This window comes from Choloepus didactylus, chromosome 6 (assembly GCF_015220235.1).
Source record: "Choloepus didactylus isolate mChoDid1 chromosome 6, mChoDid1.pri, whole genome shotgun sequence".
Taxonomy (NCBI): Eukaryota; Metazoa; Chordata; class Mammalia; order Pilosa; family Megalonychidae; genus Choloepus; species Choloepus didactylus.
The window spans coordinates 60,194,254-60,210,728 of NC_051312.1; the positions used below are offsets into that span (position 1 = coordinate 60,194,254).

Consider the following 16,475-nt stretch of genomic DNA (forward strand, 5'->3'; position numbering starts at 1 on the left):
ATCTCTCCATTGACCCTATTCTGTCCCTCATTTTTATGCAAAGGTCATGTCCACAAAGCACAAGCAAATTTAAACCATATCAGCCAAATACCTAAATGGGCTCCCACCAAAACTCTTTCTCACTTGGAGGGGTTTTATGGTGAAAACAAATCAGGGGAAGCCAGCCTCCACCACCAGCCTTTGGATAAGTTTCCCATATGAGTATCATTCCCCCAATCAGCTGCTCAGTCAAAACTGTGCAATAAAACTTCACACTCCCATGCCCCGAGAAGAGCTTAGGACCCTCTCAGCAAAGATCAGAGAGTGCTGGAGGCAGAGACACTATAGTCCTTTGATGTCTCTTCTCCCCTCCTTCCTTTGGTAACAAAATCTCCAAATCTTAGTGGTACAAATGGCCATTCAGAATAAAAGCCAAATTCCCCATCTTCCTTGCTGCTAGATGTGGCACTGTGATCAAGTTTTGGTCAACAGGACATGAGTGAAAGTGATGCAGGCAAGGACCATGCTCTCCACTTCTGTTCTCCTTCAGGCTGGCTTAACATTGATGTGAGGGTGAACCATCTTGAACCTTGGGGCAGAGGGCAACACCCTAAAGAGAGCCACAGTATAAAGGGGATAGTTTCTTGATCCTGTGATGCTATCACATAAACTCTGGACTACCTGCATTCAAACTGCTGTATGAGGGAGAATTCAACTTTCATATCATTTAAGCCTCTGTTATTTTGGTCTTCATTTCAGCAGCCAAACCTCTATCCTAAGCAATATTGATTTCTCGGGGTTCCCTCAAGGGCAGGGGCAGGGAAATTTAGGATATTTCCATGAGCCTTAGCTTGTCTTCCAGCTCAGGTTGGATGTCCGTCTCCCATTTATGGCCTTTGCTAGAGAAGGTGTAAGGCATGGCTGGAAATGCTTTGCAGTGATTCTCACACATTTGCCCACAGAATGCTTACATTAGAATCACTGGAAACCTATTTGAAACTGCAACTCCTGAACCAAATTTCCAGTGATTTAGGTTCACGATATTTGTAACAAGTTCCCAAATCTGTATTTTTAAAGCCCCCCAATAAATTAAAATATTCAACCATGGCTTCTCCAGCCTGAAGCCTGCAGGAATGTGGGGGTGGATGTGGAAAAGGCCTCAATGCAACCTTGGGGTCCTCCCAGTCTTCTGTTCCTACTGCTGCTTCCTCTCCCAGACCTTGTGCTTTTCTCCCTTCAGTGAAGTATGTTCCCTCATGGTTCTTTTGTGGCTCTTGTCCCTGGGGCAAAGCTGTCTTCCCCAGCTTTTCAGCTCAAGCCCCTAGATGCACCTCCAGGGTTCATCCTCCACTCAGCAAATTGGACCTGCTTTAAATGTCTTTACTTTCCATTGGCTGCATAACAAGGTCTTCTTTCATTCACTCAACATACAGTGTTGAGGTTGTGTAACATGTCAGGCACTGTTCACTAGTCCAAGTTCTTCAAGCAAAGCCAAGTACACAAGACTGCTAGTGATCCAACCACCGCCAACCTTCCAGCTTCATCTCCAGCCTTTACCTTCCCACAATGCATGTGTAACCGCTGTTCCCTCTGCCTGAAATGCCTTTTCACTCCTTGATATCTGGCAACTCATATCTACCCTTCAAGATTCAGCTCTATCATCCACATGAAGCACTAAAAGGACTATTACTATCCAAACACCGATGAACTATCAAAATCCGCCTGAAAATCAACTCCTGTTTCCCATTTTATCAGATGAATCCATTAACAATTCCCTGAGGTGTTTCACCTGTCCACACCTGCAGACCCTTGGCAGACCTACCCTTAAGGTAACTCTTGGCGAGCAAAAGTCTTCCTATCTCAGAGAAAAGGGGAAAAAAGTAGTGTATATCATTAATTCAGCCAAGAGGTATTGGGCATTAACTATTAACTACATGTCACACCTGCTAGGGCCTGAGTACAGAAGATGAAATTTCCTTGTTGCTAATGGCTTGCATCAGTTATACTGTCTGAGGACTTGATATCCATTATGTAAGTACCAACTGGTCCTTGGTATACAAAGCTATCACCTTGCTTTGACCTCTCTGACTTCTGCATGTCCCCTGGAATCTTTCTTCCTGGCTTCCTGCTCACTACTTTCTAATAATCCAACGTGTATATACTACCTGACCCCCAGTCTAGTCTCTACTACCAACTTATCATCTGTTCCCATCCATTCCTAGTTTGACTTGTATGGTGGTTAATTCTCTGTGTCAATTTGGCTAAGTTATGGTATCCAGCTGTTTGATCAGACACTGGCTTAGATGCTGCTGTGGAATTATTCTGTAGATGGGATTAGCATCTACAATCAGATGATTTTAAGTAAAGATTACCCTTGATAATGTGGGTGGGCCTCATCCAATCAGTTGGAGGTCTTAAAAGCAAAGAACTGAAGGTTCCAGAAAGAAGAAAAAATTCTGACTCAAGACTAGATCATCTACTCCTCTTTGAGTTTCCAGCCTGCTGGACTCCTTTATAGATTTCAGACTCAAGATTTCAACATCAACTCTTACCAAAATGTCTAGCCTGCCAGCTTCCCCTGTGGATTTCAGACTTAAAGCTGTAACATCACTCTTACATAATTTCCAGCCTGCCAGCCTGCCTATGGATCATTAACTTCCCCAACCCACAACCGTGTGAGCCCATTCCTTAAAATAAATGTCTTTAACATATATATACACACACACATACATACATACACACACACATACACACACACACACACACACATACACTGTTGATTCTGTTTCTCTGGAGAACCCTGACTAATACAGTTTGGTTCTCTCAGTCTGACTTGGGGCCACTCATGCACACTGAATTAATCCAACTAAAACAGTGGTCTTTTTAAATACTTAAAGACATTTGGTATAAGCCTTTTAGAAGAAAGGAGGAAAATAGAAAAGAACTGGATCCATTACTACCGCCTACCCAGTGGGAACTAGAGGGAGGCCCCAGCTCATCACTTTGAGAGTTTCTAAGAGATTTCTGATAGCTCAACATTTGCTGAGCAAGTGTTTCCCAGGAACATGGAAATGAACAAGAGAGCAGTCAGATTAAACAATGATCTTCAGATTAAGCAACAGTGAATCACTACAGAACCTAGGCTGTGCCTGTTGGTATATAAATTATTACTGTCCTTTTTATAAATTTAATTACACTGTTTGAACATTATCTCATTTTAAAGACCTAGCTGCAGAGGCTCAATTAAAATTCCAAAGAGTCAGAGTGAAAAAAAGCCCCAAGTGGAGGTCTAATATCATCCTGGGTTTTAAACGTATGAAAACAGTTGGACATTTTGCAATCATAACAAGTCCTTTAGAAATGGACATTACTACCCTACAATCAATTCAAGATGTTTTACAATCCCACTGCCAGCATGTGAAATCCCTGTGTACTTCACATAAGGAGCTGGTTATGAGCTGATAATACTCATTGCAGAAGAATGAATATGTTCACCCCTTCCCCAACCTCATCATAATCATACTTAAGCTCAATCAGGCACTTGACACATATTACTGTAGTGTGGGAGCCTGAGGACTGGTAAACTCTCCCAGAAAAGATGCTAGCTACTAATTCATATTCTAGAAGCAGCCTGTCTCGTATACATTCTTCTCTTCTAACCGACTTTCTTCTTTCTTATCCTCAACTTGCTTTTCAACTAGATTGCTTTTAAAAAGACTAAATAAAGACTCTCTTAAGTTTAAGCTATGAAAAGAAAGGAGTAGAGCGCAGGCCTTTACTTTTGTTGTCATGCTCAAAAACGCTCTTCCTCCCTCTCTCCCTCCCTCCACTTAATTCCCCACCCTTTCTCACCTCCCCACCACCATTCTCCTAGCAAACTCTTACTCATGCCTTAAGACCCAGTTTAAAAGCCACCTTCTTTCAAAAGCCTCTCTTGACTTTCCCTGAGTTAGTGGCATACTCTCCATGTTTCTACCAGCATTTTTTTTCCTCATTGATTCATTCAATAAATATCAATTGGGCAGCTATGAGGTACCAGGCAATGTTCAAGGTGCTTAGGAGACAACAGCAGATAAAACAAATGAAGTTTCTGCTCCTGAGGGACGTATATAATGGGAATAATACACAAGTAAATATATTGTGTTAGATGATAATCATGGTGTGCGGTAATTGTTGATGGGTCTGCCTCCCCAAGAGCACTTCTCAATATCCCAGAGCACTTGGTTTATAAAAGGTGTTTAACGATTCTTCAGAGAAGCAAAGAAGAGGGCAGATCAGATAGAAGACCATGAGCTGACCATAGACATATGTGGTCATACAGGGCCATCTGTCTTCCACTAACCTTTCTCAGGGAAGAATCAGTCTTAAAGATCTCAAAAAACTTCACACTTCTCAACCACAAGAATAAATCGTAATTCTAGTCTTCAAAAACAACAAGGCACCAATCTTTTTCAGCGGTGGACCAGTGGACCACCATGGTTGATTTTTTCATTGGTCCACCACTGAAAAAGTTTGCTCAAAATTCCTGTAGCCAGAATACCTGGGCCATCAAAATAGCCTCCAATACAGTCATAAGGTATGTTATAGGATCCAAGTTCCAATGCTACTACAGTCTGGATTAGGAACTTCATCTCACCCTCCAACATACCCAAGGCAGATATTCCTGAACAGTTTGCCTAGAAGGAGCTCATGGGATCTGGTGGATTATCTATTGATCCCTGAGATCCCACACAGCCATATAAATAACTCTTAGTGTCCCCAAGTTACTGTAAAAAATGAAAAATGAAGTTATTTTGATCCCTGGACCTGCTGTCCTTACCTTATTTCAGACCCATTGCAAAAAGAAAAGGAAAGAGTCATAAATTCTCATGGCTTTCCTCAGGTTTAAGGTGACTGAATTTTAATCAGTCAACCTGCTCATTTCTGGGATCTCACATGACTCAAAAGAAGGGGGAAACTGACATCAGTAAAGCCTGCGGGTTGAATTTTTCATTAAACAGAAAGCACAGGAGTGATATATCTTACCCTCATTAGAAAATTTTCAACAATTTTGAAGTCGCCTCTGACCATTCATATCCCGAAATGCAGTTCTGTGGCTCCTCCTCCTGCCTCTGAGCCTTGAGTGAGCCCAGGCATTTGCCCTCTGAGCTCCAAAAAGACCTGGCCAGGACCTGGACACCTTCGTAGCATTTAAATAGTAGCCTTTTTTTGGCAGGAGTCTCCTCACTGAACTCAGGAAGGCAAAGTGCAAACACCAGTGATGACAGACACACTTGAACTGGGTTCAACCACGTGAAGCCTCACATGGCTTCTTACTGCCAGGTCTCTGACAACCTCATCTATTCCACCGTGTTCAGGGTTCCAAGACTTTCCAAGGCTGCCAACCCACTTCTTTCCAAACTGAATGCCCAATGTGTGGCCTTGAACCAATGCCGTAAGTGCAGCAATTTCCGGGGTTGGACAGAACACTAGTTCAACTAAATGATAATAAATAATACTCCCCAAAGCACTGCATGATAAAATTAAGTTTGGGAAATGCTAGAGTAAGCAGGTGTAAGATGCCAATAAAATACACCAGTTAAGAAAATATGCTGAGGAGCTAGATGCCCATATTTGAATCCCAGCTCCACTATTTACTAGCTGGTGACCCTTAGCAAGCAACTCTTAATGCTTCAGTTTCCTCATCCATGGAGTGAGAATAATAATAGAACCCACTCTGTAACTGTATAAGGATTAAGTGTTATGATGCATTTGAAGTGCTTAGTACAGTCCCTAGTACTTTATCATATGATTTTTTTTTTAGTACAAAAGTTGTGGGTTTACAGAACAATCATACATAAAATACAGTATTCCCATATCCCACCCTATTATTAACACCATGCTTTGGGGAGGTACATATGCTTCACTTGATGAAAGGACATTTTTATAATTGCAATGTTAACTATAATCCATGGTTCAACTTAGGGTTCACTGTTTCTGAATGTACTTCCATGGACTTTTTTTTTTAAATGTATTCTTTTACCATACATACAATCTAACATTTCGCCTTTTAATCACACTCAGATATATACTTCAGTGCTATTAATTACGTTCACAACATTGTACTTCCATTGCCACCATCCATTACCAAAACATTTCCATCATTCCAAATAGGAACCCTGAACATTTTAAGCCTTAACTTCTCATTTCCTATCCCTACCCCAACCCTGGTAAGCTTTATTCTACATTCTGACTCCATGAGTTTGCTTATTCTAATAATTTCAAGTCAGTGAGATCATACAAAATTTGTCCTTTTGTGTCTGGCTTATTTCACTCAACATGATGTCTTCAGAGTACATCCATGTTATAACATGTATCAGGACTTCATTCCTTTTCACGGTTGAATAATATTCCATCGTAGGTATATACCATATTTTATTTATCCATTCATCAGTTGACGGACGCTTCAGTTGCTTCCATGATTTGGCAATTATGCCTAAAGCCACTATGAGTGTTGTTGTGCAAATATCTGTTTGAGTCCCTGCTTTCAATGCTTTGGGTATAAGCCTAGTAGTAGGATTGGTTCTATCCTTAGTTTTCTGAGGAACTGTCAAACTGTCTTCCACAGGGGCTGCACTATTTTACGTTGCCACCAGCAATGAATGAGTGTTCTTATTTCTCCACATCCTCTCCAAAAAATTTTCCATTTTTAATACCATTATTTTCACTGTCTCCTTCAAACTCATCATGCCTATCTACTAACTGTTGCTACAGAGCCAACTATGCTAAACCAATGAATACCATACACCCCAGATTTTTGAGGACAGTTATTCTAGGATAATTTATCATCTTATTGCCAAGTTTGTCATCAAAATATCCCAAGGATCCCAGGATTTCAGGGACTAAGACCTCCCTTCAAGAATAACAATGACCACTGTAATCAGACTAAAAATTCCTGGTCAGAGGATATGTTCTTGAAACTCTGGCGTTAGAAAATGTGTTCACCATGGCCATAGGAAAAATAAAATGTTGGGATGCTTGGAAAACAATCTGATGTATCTTCAGAAATAAATCCTGTTTGGAAAATATGGTTTATGGAATATATGCAGCTTTTGGCTAGTTCCATCTCTTTGCTCCTTTCTCAACTTGAGGAAGACCTGCTCCAAACATGATTCCTGAACTGTCCTCTCTTTTAATTAGCAACAAAAATGCCACCACAGTAAATGCATCCTCTGCACAGTCACCAAAGAGCTCTCTATAAAACAGCCATCTTAGCATGTCACTTCCTGCTTTCAAACTATTTCACCAGCACCCCAATCACTACTGCAAGAATCTTACATAACTGAAGGGAACTGGGAGTATTAAGTATATTAAGTATTTTTCTTGAAACAAGCTGCCCTTTTAGTCTCTTTTCCCCCTTCTTTTAATAAAGAGATGAGACATGGGTAGAAGAGTTTCACTTTTTTCCTAACTCTACATCAATTGATTGATTGATTGATTAATTAATTAATTACAGAGACTGACACACGGCCTCAGTAACAGGAAGACAATCAGGAGAGGGGGGGACTGCGGAAATCTGAAGATCACATACCCCATTTTTCGCAAGAAACTTAAGATCTGGGTTTTTAGGCTACATTGCCCAGGCTTTAAATGTTGGCAACCAATCTGTGATGTTTTTAAAACTTTAATGTGAAAATAATATAGGGGCCATTACAGTGTGAGCCAAACAAAGCGCCTCTGAAAGCCAGCTATTGGGCCTGCAGTTTCAACCTTTATCTCTATTAGCTAAAGTTCCTGCTCACCAACAAAACCCACAGGGCTGCCTTTCATCGGGCACCCCCTAACGTCACTCACCCCCATCTCTTTGCAGTTCCTGCCCTGCAGTTTGCTCTCCAGCCACAAGGAACACTTCAGACCACCTCATTCCCACACACCACATACTTCCCCACCTCTGTGCCATGCTCATCTTAGCATGAGCCCTTCCACTTCTTAGGAAATGCCGTTGTTGACCAGAAAAACCTAATCCTGGCTGTCTCCACATGAACTAATAATGGTTTAGACATCAAATTGCCTATTTACTCTTTATACCAGGCTATGACTGTTGGCAATCAATTTAATCAATTAAAAGGGGGCGGGGGGAACTAGACAATTCTGAAGACAAAAAAAAGACACACTTATTGAGTTCGTTTTCTCTCCAAAAAAATTATGTAATCATCATAGTTTCATAAATTGGGAAGTTATTTTGATTCCCAAGGAGCAATTCCAATGGATTGGCAGATACTCTTTGCACATGGCAGAAGCTCAGTAAGTGATTTTTACCCAAAATGATATGGCCTTCTGTAAATATGATATTTTATCATTTATGAGGTGCCCTCTCTCATATTGTGAAATCCTTAAGGCAGCTATTACTGTTAGCATCTCCTCATCTAGAGCCACTCCCTCTCCTCACCCTCTATTTACTAAGCTCCAGATACACCAGTCCTTAGTCTGTCCACTAAGCTGGATCCTGCCATAGGGCCTTGGTATTGACTGTCTCCTCTACTTAAAACACTCTTCCCTCTGATTTTCCCATAGCTGACTCCCACTTTGACTCAGTTCAAATGTCCCACCCATCCTCATAAAGCCTCCCAGGGTTCTGCTTCTCCACTGGCCTGCCCATTGCCCCCTGTGTTGTTTTCTTCCATTGCATCTATTGTTGGATTTCATTTTGTCATTATTTACATCTGACTCAGCCCACTAGAATGCAAGTTCCCTGACAGGTCTCTTGCATGTCCTCTTCATCACTGAAGAATCCACCAATCCTCTTAGCGCATAAAGTAGTGTCTGAAACAGATTAGTATCTGATGAAATTATGAGTGAATTCCAATTTGACAGATAAGTAAACAGAAGCACTGAGAGGGGCCTGCCCGGAGTTGCACAGATGTCTATTGACAGAGCAGGACTTTGAACCCACGTCTTCTGACTGGCAGCCCAGCATCTCTGCCACTGCACCATCCTCATCAATGCTCTGACAGTCTGGGGTGCCTCCCACCCAGAACTTAGGGAGTCAATGAGTTAAATCTGTCTCATCAGTACAAGGCTTAGCTGTCTGCATTTCACTCCACAGAACCAAATAAGTGAATACATATTACCCAGACATGCAAGTGTTTTACAACTACTAATTCCAAAGAAAGTCAAAGAAGATGATTTTTTTTAAATTCTCTAGGAGCATTCTATTGAACTTAAATGATTTCATGCATAAATATTAATGAAGTTGTGACTTTTGCACTACAAAAGTAAAGGTTAATGGCTACATTTGCTGTTTTTCCATTTCTCAAACACTAGGCAATCCAAAATCTAATATGCATATATATATAAGCATGAGCAATTTGCTCAAAACATTATACTCTATTGCTATGATTCTTCTTGTCTTCAATTAAGGTCAAAAGTCATCTGAACAGCTTCATTTCTTATGACAGAGATTTAAATTTTATTTAATTAGCGCGTTCTTGAAAAACCTCCTCATTTTCTTGACATGAGATCTTTCCATTTACTTTCATTTCTGCCTGAAAATTATTACTTTCCAGTGCATATTGCAGCTTAACTATTCATCCTCTTGCTCTTCAAATATACATACTTTAAACTCTGCCTTTGAGTTTTGTCTACACTTTGCTAGGTATAAAGATAAAAATGATGGAATGCAGGTTTCTTGTCGAGCTTTGGGAAGCATGTCGAGAAGATACACATTTTCTGCTTTTAGCTGTTTAATATTGTTCAGAAGAAGCTTCCATTGAAGTAGGTGATCCCATTTACCAGAGAATATTTACCATCCACTATTAACCTTTTCAGATTTTCTGTATGTTTATTAATTTATTCAACTAAAAAGCACTGAACAAGAAAAAGCAAGGAACTATGCTATGTTACATGCACAACACAATGACAAAAAAAGCATCCTCCACCCTGCCCTACCTGCTCAGGGTATAGTAGCTCCCAGTCACCCAAGCCAAAGCCCTGGGCATCACCCTTGACTCCTCCCTACACATCCCATACAAAACTACATCCAGTCCACTCTACCTCCTAATTCTCTCTTGAATTAATCAACTTCTCTCCAACTGTACCACCAGTATCCAATTGTATCCAAGACTCTATCCTCTTATCTAGAGTCTAGATTCCAGATGACTGCAGCAGCCTTCCAAGTAGCCTTCTGTCATACCATTTTCTACTCAGTAGCCAGCGTCATCTTTCTAAAACACAAATCGACTCATGTCACACCTCCACGGCTCCCCATTGCCCTGGCAAACCGCTGTGGCTAAGCCCCTGAGGCTAAAACCCTGAGGCAAGGCTTACAAAGCCATTCACAATCTGGCCTCTTCCTGCCTCTCCTGTTTCCCTTCTTGCCACACCTCACCTCTTCTTCCCCATATATTCTCCAGTCATGCTGAATTTTTCCTCAGTTCTTTTAATGCACCATGGTCGCTCTCATCTCTCTCCCTACACCTATGCTGTATCCAGAATCTTCTTCCATTCACTGTTTTCTGCCACCTGATTTCTATTTATTCTTCTCTTTAGCCTATTAAGCATTACTCTCAGTGGGAAAACTTTCCAACTCCTTTTGGGCAAGGTAAGGTGCCCTGTTCTGTGCTCCTCATATTCCTTCGGTCAAAGCACTAACCACACTCTGTGATGTCTCTTTAACTGACTGTCTCCACCCCCAAATGCCCCATGACTATATCCCAGCATCTAGCACCACACCTAGTATTTGGTGTGTTTTCATTAGTATTTCTTGAGTGTGGTTGATGAGGGAGTCTCTCAAATTATAGGCACCCCTTATTTGTTTGAAATGTGGACACTTGCTTACACACTTCAAAAGGAGCATGGATAACAGAGAGTACAGATATTTCACCAGTTGAATAAAACCTACTAAAACCTTCACATAGAATCGTACACCAACTCTAGTTCTTGACTGGTAACTGGGGTGCTGGGGACTGGCTCCAAAAAGGGGATTTCTTTCTTTTTTTATTTCATTCCAAGTAGCTCATTAGAGAAAGCCTCAGCCATTTTCTATTGTCAGTGCTGATCCAGGCAAAGGAGGAGTTAAGACACTTACAGAGACAAAGAAAGAAGTCAAGTGTAGAAGATAAATCCCTAAAGGGCTTATCTACCCTAAGAAAAGGGGGGAGCAGTGCCCAGCTCAAGTGGCTGCCCTCCCTCAGAGAACTCAGAAACTAGAGCCTGGGGGGAAAAAAACAGAAACAGCTTAAGCTTGGCTTCTGACACTCTCAGCCCATGGCAGGGACAGGACCTACTGAGAATTAAAGGCAATACCCCTCTTTATGCAGGTGGGGAGCTGCAGCCTGACAAGCACCACCTGCAGAGGAGGATAGGAAAAGCACAGCATCTAGAGGCCTCACAGGAAAGTCTGACAACTTTCTGGGTTTCATCCTCAGAGAAACTTGATACTGATTACACCCTCTTCCTGAGACCTCAGCCCATCTGGTCTGGGAAAATCTAATTTGGGTAATCAAGGAAATCAGATACCTAGACAACAAAAAATTATGAATCACACTAGAAAAAATGAAGATATGGCCCAGTCAAAGGAACAAACTTACACTTCAAATGAGACACAGGAGTTGAAACAACTAATTAAAGATCTTCAAACAAATATGCTAAATCAATTCAAAAATCAAATCAATGAGTTGAGGAAAGATATGGCAAAAGACATGAAGGATATAAAGAAGACACTGGATGAATATAAGGAAGAACATGAAAGTTGGAAAAACAATTGGCAGAACTCAAGGGAATGAAAGGCACAACAGAAGAGATGAAAAGGACAATGGAGGCATATGACAGCAGATTTGAAGAGGCAGAAGAAAGAATTCAGGAACTAGAGGACAGAACATCTGAAATCCTACACAAAGAAGAATAGATAGGGAAAAGAATGGAAAAATATGAGCAGGGTTTCAGGGAATTCAATGACAACATGAAGCACATGAATATATGTGTCACGGGTGTCCCAGAATGAGAAGAGAAGGGAAAGAGGGCAGAAATGATAATGGAGAAAATAATCACTGAAAATTTCCCACCTCTAAAGAAAGATACAAAATTGCAGATCCAAGAAGTGTAGTGTACCCCAAACAGAATAGATCCGAAAAGACCTATTCCAAGACACTTAATAATCAGATCATCAAATGACAAAGACAAAGAGAGAATTCTGAAAGCAGAAAGAGAAAGTGATCCATCACATACAAAGGAAGCTCAATAAGACTATGTGCAGATTTCTCAGTAGAAACCATGGAGGCAAGAAGGCAGTGGCATGATATATTTAAGATACTGAAACAGATAAACTGCCAACCAAGAATTCTATATCTGGCAAAACTGTCCTTCAAAAATGAGAGAGAGGTCAGTCCGAGTCCACTGTCTGAGCTTTGGTCCCCCATGGAGGGGCCTAGCGAGCCGCTGCTAGATGCTAAGTCTCAGGTCACCAACCAGCTTATAGATCTTCAATAGAAACTGGGTATGGCTGTGAGTTCCGACAATAGCAGATCTCTTAAATATCCTTATGTTGCAGTCATGCTAAAAGTGGCAGATCATTCAGGCCAAGTAAAGAACAAGTCCTTTGAAATGACAACTACACAGTTTCAGAGTTTCTGCAGACAGTTCAAGGAAATCACGGCAATTATTGAAACTGTATGATAACTGATTGCTTTGCTGATAAATTGCTAAAATCATTCTAAAATCATGAACTTCACTTTTTACAGCAAAAGTGCATAAGGATCAAATGATACTTATTGAGTGAATTTTGCACTTTTGTTTTCCATTAAAAAATAATAATAAATCAGATAAACAGGAATTAGTGGTAATTAATAATAACATTTGTGAATATGCTAAAATTATATATTGGATTAATAGTTTAAAAACTTACCGGTAATAAAACCCATTTTATAAACAAAATCTTATATGAAGTTCAATACATAAAGTGTATATAAGTGAGAAAAGTAGTATTTGATTTGGATAACTTTGCTTTACAAATTCAATTTTATTAACATTCATTTACTTTTAAAGGCAAATCAGAAGAGGCTGCTTTTTTCAGACATTTGGAATCAGATTATGTTTGACCATTGCTGCCTTATATTACCCTGATATTCAAGTGGTTTCTGTTATTAATATTTGTAGAAAGTTCAAATACATGCACAGATGGTAAGATACGTTTTATTCCAAGTTCTATATACAACTGGTTTAGCCTGGTAACACAGGTTATTGTGTTAGACGATCTCCACTGAATTTAAATTTATAAACCAGTTGTTAAAATATTCTGTAAAGCCACAGCAATCAATACTGTACGGCATTGGTTTAGGAATAAACAAATAGATCACTGGGATAGAATAAGTGGCCTACAAATAGGTTGTGATATTTGGGACAAGGATGGTATTTCAGTTGGGTGGGAAATTTTAAATTTAAGTTAAATTTAATAAATAATACTAGCAATCAAAATATATTCAAAAGTAAATTCCAGATGGATTGATGAGTTAAACATAAAAAACAAAATAATGTTAGAAGTTTGAAAAGAATACTTGTGTAACTTAAGGCTTGGGAAGACCCTTTAAACCCAGAAAGCAACCCATAAACTATAATATAAAACATCAATACATTGAAAAATAAAAGAAAAATTATATGTGGGAAAAAATGGGCCATAAACAAAGACAAATACTTGATTGATGTATGTGCTGGTTTGAACCTATTATGTACCCCAGAAAAAGCCATATTCATTTAATCCAATCTTGTGGGGGCAGACTTATTGTGGGTGATAATTTTTGATTAGATTATTTCCATGGAGAAGTGGCCCCGCCCATTCAAGGTGGGTCTTAATTAGTTTACTGGCATCCTCTATGAGAGGATAAAAGGCAGACATTTTGAAAAGAGTTCAGAGATGCTTAGAAAAGGCCCAGAGCCGACAGAGTCCCAGATGTTTGGAGATGGTAAGCTAAGAGATGAAGCTTAGTTTGCCCCGGAGGAGCTAAGTGAGAACCCACAGATGTGTAAGGAGAAAGGTGCTGGAATCAGAAGCTGAAAGCAACACAACCTGGGAGCAAAGGACCAGCAGATGCCAGCCATGTGCCTTCCCAGCTAACAGGTGTTCCAGACGCCATCGACCTTTTCCTCAGAGAAGGTATCTACCTCTTGCTGCCTTCGTTTGGACATTTTCATGGCCTTAGAACTGTAAATTTGTGAACAAATAAACTCCCACTGTAAAAGCCAAAAAAAAAAAGGGGGGGAGAGTTTAAAATATTTTCGGAGAAACAGACACTGACAGAGTCTTGTGAACAAGAGAACTGCTCTACAGGAAATAGTCAAGGGAGCACTACAGGCAGACAGGAAAAGACAGGAGAGAAAAGTTTGGAGAATTGAGAGTATAAACAGAGACTATCAGTGAGAGTAAAAAGAGAGAGAGAGGGAAAATAAAATAAAACAAGATATAACACATAAATTACAAAATTCAAAATGATAGACAGTAGACATTACATTGAGGGAAATTAGCCAGAAACAAAAGGACAGAAACTCTATGGACTCACTAATATGAATTAACATTGATGAGCAAAATTTGAGAGTTCAAGTGGAGAACACAGGTTATCAGGAGATAGAAAGAGGTTAGAAATTGGAATTTCATGCTGAAGGAGTACATAAATGTCAACAGGGTTGACTGTATAGATCCAGAAATGGATAGCATAACACTGTGTGATGGTAGCACAATACTGTAAGTACTCTGAACAAAGATGAGTGTGAGTACAGTTAAAAGAGAAAGGCTAGGGGCATGTATGACACCAGACGGAAAGACAGAAGATAAAGACTGGGATTGCATAACTTAGTGAAACCTAGAGTGGTCAATGATGGTGATTAAATGTACAACTATAAGAATGTTTTTAAAAGAGGGAGAACAAATGAATGTCAACATTGCAAGGTGTTGAAAACTGGATTGTACAAGGGAAATAAAACATATTCAATGCAAACTATAGTCTATAGTTAATGGTAACATTGTAAGATGCTTCCATTAATTGTAAAAAAGGCAATATACCAAAGCTAAATGTCTATAAGAGGAGGTTATGAGGGAGTGATATGTGATTCTTGGTGGTTGGTGGTTTTTTCTGACCTTTACATTGTATTTTACTTTATTTTTATTTTTCTTCAATCATTTATATTTTTAGCCTTCATTTTTTTTCTCCTTTGTGGAAGAAATGGAAATGTCCTCATATAGATTGTGGTGGTGAATGGGTAACTATGTAACTATACCAGGAATCATTGATTGTTTACTTAGGATGGATTGTATGGTGTATGAATAAAACTGTTTAAAAAATAAACAGAGGGATACAAGTGCTGGAGAAAATGTGGAGAGAGGTATATACCTATTCACTGTTGGTAGGGAAGTAGAATGGTGCAGCCCATCTGGAGGGCAGTGTGGTGGTTCCACAGGAAGCTAACTCTGGGGTTGCCATATGGTCCTGCAACCCCATTATTCGGTATATACTTGGAAGAACTGAAGGCAGGAACGTGAATGGACATTGTACACTGGTGTTTAAGGTGGCAGTATTCACAATATGCAATGGGCAGAGGTGACCTAAGGGTACATCGAACAATAAATGGACTGGTGAACTGTGGTGTACACACATTCAATGGAATATTGAGTGGTGGCTTGAAGAAATGAAGTTGTAAGGTGGGCACCTAGGTGAATGGACCTCGAGGACGGTTTGTCGAGTGAAATAAGCCAGAATTGAAAAGATAAACATTATAACACATCACTAATATGGATTAACTATAATGTGCAAACTCTGAGAATTGAATCTGAGAGCATAGGTTATCGGAGGAAGGTTTATGGTAAAGGTTCCTAGATTATAAGCTCTAAAACAGCAGTCACATCCATTCATGAGTTGTTATGGTTATTTCTAAATTCTGAGATGATGTGCTGTTTATGTATAACCTGGTCGGTTCCTGGAACTTCAGGTATCTGTGTGACATCTGAGACGCAGAGCCAGAGTTTAGCAGCTATGAATGTCAGCATTACCCATACAGCAAATGTTAAAGAAGCTGAAAAAGAGCTCAGATTTTAATTAGAGATTTGAATAAAATGGGCTTGGTTTGGACTAAGGATGATACTGACTGTGTGTTAAAACTTCAATTTCTATGTGTGACCAAAGGAAGAGATGTTTATTTGTTGAAAATCTACATTTTCTGTAGCACGCTATATAATTTAACTTGTATGGTCAATTTACTCCAACACCATAATTACATGGAACCTTGAATAGGGGGTGAGTCTGGTTGGTTTGTACAGGTTAGCATGAAGCCCCAATACATCCCAGAGTAATTTTGGCAGAGAATAAAAATGTATTTGCAAAGCCCCACTGAGGGTCTGGGGGAAAACCGGAAATATTAAACTTCCCCACCTGGGAATTACTGATATTCTCGCAAGCATTGGGGACTACCATTGTAGTAGGCCAAGCCCTCAGTCTTGGGGCTTTGCCCTTATGAAGCTTATTACTGCAAAGGAG

The 16,475-nt window shown here is 39.9% G+C and overlaps 1 protein-coding gene and 1 pseudogene across 1 annotated transcript in view; one reads left to right on the forward strand and one right to left on the reverse strand.

The window, feature by feature from the left end:
• NELL1 (neural EGFL like 1) overlaps positions 1-16,475 on the reverse strand; it is a 925,820-nt gene that overhangs the window by 796,086 nt on the left and 113,259 nt on the right.
• LOC119536012 lies at positions 12,373-12,630 on the forward strand (annotated as a pseudogene).